The following is a 2,500-nucleotide window of genomic DNA, read 5'->3' on the forward strand; positions in this document are numbered from 1 at the left end:
CGTTGTGCCTTAACGTAACCCACGTTGTGCCTTAACGTAACCCACGTTGTGCCTTAACGTAACCCACGTTGTGCCTTAACGTAACCCACGTTGTGCCTTAACGTAACCCACGTTGTGCCTTAACGTAACCCACGTTGTGCCTTAACGTAACCCACGTTGTGCCTTAACCTAACCCACGTTGTCCGCTAACGTAACCCACGTTGTCCGCTAACGTAACCCACGTTGTCCGCTAACGTAACCCACGTTGTCCGCTAACGTAACCCACGTTGTCCGCTAACGTAACCCACGTTGTCGCCTAAACCTGCTCTGTAATTGTTATACGACTCGTTCAATTAGTGTAGTGTTGCCCACCCGCAACCCTCGCAATATAGTTCGCTACTCGCACTGCCCGCTCCCCTGTGTATCGCTTCATGTTAAACACCTTGCAAGTCTTGCTGACTTTCCACATGCTCCTGCTGTACACTGTAATGTGGATGGCAGCAGGACGTACATGCCGCCCCCCGCCCCACCCCTCCCCACGTCCCCACCTTGCCCCCTGCCTTCGCAAGCTGGTTGGTGAGAAGTTTGCATGTTCAATGCCCTTCGCATGCGACGTACTCAGGCTACGTTGTGGTGCGGCCTGTGTCAACTGTCCGCTGATGTCGTACGCATAAACCACAATCTGTACTGCACATTCGTCCTTATGTACTGAATGATACATCGTGGCACATGTGTGACCGTACAACGACTGCGCCCAAAAACGGCGGACCATACAGTGCAAATATTGTGCACGCAGCTACGTGTCGTCTCCCTATGAGAGCTGGATTGCAGTGTGGTACGCCATAGAGACGTGTGGGAGGAACGGACGCCGTGGATGGCGATCAGCATGAGCTGTCTGTTGATGTATTCGGGCCTAGTCGTCTCTCCTCAAACACCGTGATAGCATGGTGCACCGCGTTCCATATCTGCGACATGCTACAGAGGCCGGTTGACAGTCGTTCGAGCAATGGACATCGCATACGTACGGGGGCCACCTTCCACGTATTGTCTAGGCGTGCACATTTTGTTGCGTGTATGTGGGCAGACGTAGTGTGGCGTGACACCTGACACAGGCATGCAATAATCGTTGAAGTTGCTAATGGCGATGGACGCCTACGTTTTCTGGTGAAGTTACGCAAATGAAGAAATGGTAACCCGTTGTGGTGCGGTTGTTCTCGCTAGGGGTGAATCGGTGATGGCGACGATAGGTTGAGGTACTAACCGGTTGTTCCAGCGATACCCACCATGCCGATGAAACTGAACGGCATCTGGGTGTGAAGCGATACGCGGCGGTGGCTGGGTGGGACCGTCCCCGGCCGGTGAGGGGGCGCCTCCCGGCGTGCTGGCCGCGCGGTGCGTGGGCGCACGCGCTACAGCCGGCTGGTGGGGGCGGCCAGTGGCAGGCGCGCCGGCCGACGGACGCGGCAGGCGTCGCAGCTGCGCGCCGGCGCACCCTGCGCGCGGCGCCGTGCGGCCAAAGTAGGTCCTCGCGGGCCCGGTGCGAAGCGCGGTGGACATCTTCAGTGTGCTGGTCCGATTGAGGACTGTGTGCGTTGAGGATGCGCCGCCGCCCGGCGCTCGGCGCCGCGACGCCGTCTGCTGCTCGGTCGCCCCAGCGGTTCTCGCTGGTGGTTTGTATCGCAGCTGTGCGGATGTGTTGGCGCGTGCGCTGTGCTGGGAGAGTTCGCTTCGGCACCCAAGTGGGGCTTTTGTCCTTCTGTGGCGCTGGCGTTGGAGCTGCCGGTCACCGTAGGTGGCGCGTGTTGTCTCCCGCCGGCAATGCCACGACAGCACGCTCCCGGGCCTCTGTCGGCAGCGGCAAGCTCAGTTGGGAGCACGGGTGGTCGCACCGAAAGCGTCTACTCGCCTAACTCCGGGCGATTGCGCCTCTCTCGAACCCGACCAAGTACTTGGGACGGCGCTGCGCGCCGCCGGGACCTGAGAGGGTTTCGAGGTGTATTGTGCAGGGGAGCTCAGCCTCCTCCTGTTTGCAGAATGATTGAGCGAACGCTTGCGTGTTCGCGCGGGCCCCCGGGACACACTCCCGGGCGGCCGGCTGCTCAGCTCTAGTTGACGCAGCTCCCTGGTTGATCCTGCCAGTAGTCATATGCTTGTCTCAAAGATTAAGCCATGCATGTCTCAGTACAAGCCGCATTAAGGTGAAACCGCGAATGGCTCATTAAATCAGTTATGGTTCCTTAGATCGTACCCACGTTACTTGGATAACTGTGGTAATTCTAGAGCTAATACATGCAAACAGAGTCCCGACCAGAGATGGAAGGGACGCTTTTATTAGATCAAAACCAATCGGTCGGCTCGTCCGGTCCGTTTGCCTTGGTGACTCTGAATAACTTTGGGCTGATCGCACGGTCCTCGTACCGGCGACGCATCTTTCAAATGTCTGCCTTATCAACTGTCGATGGTAGGTTCTGCGCCTACCATGGTTGTAACGGGTAACGGGGAATCAGGGTTCGATTCCGGA

The 2,500-nt window shown here is 57.8% G+C and overlaps 1 non-coding gene across 1 annotated transcript in view; it reads left to right on the forward strand.

Annotated features, from left to right (window-relative positions):
- Positions 1–2,098: 2,098 nt before the first annotated feature.
- The window catches only part of LOC124773609, a 1,909-nt gene continuing 1,507 nt past the window's right edge, over positions 2,099–2,500 (forward strand). Inside the window, exon 1 of the ribosomal RNA XR_007014851.1 lies at positions 2,099–2,500. This exon is cut by the window's right edge and continues 1,507 nt beyond it. This is a non-coding gene — a ribosomal RNA (small subunit ribosomal RNA).

This window comes from Schistocerca piceifrons, unplaced genomic scaffold (assembly GCF_021461385.2).
Source record: "Schistocerca piceifrons isolate TAMUIC-IGC-003096 unplaced genomic scaffold, iqSchPice1.1 HiC_scaffold_954, whole genome shotgun sequence".
Classification (NCBI taxonomy): domain Eukaryota; kingdom Metazoa; phylum Arthropoda; class Insecta; order Orthoptera; family Acrididae; genus Schistocerca; species Schistocerca piceifrons.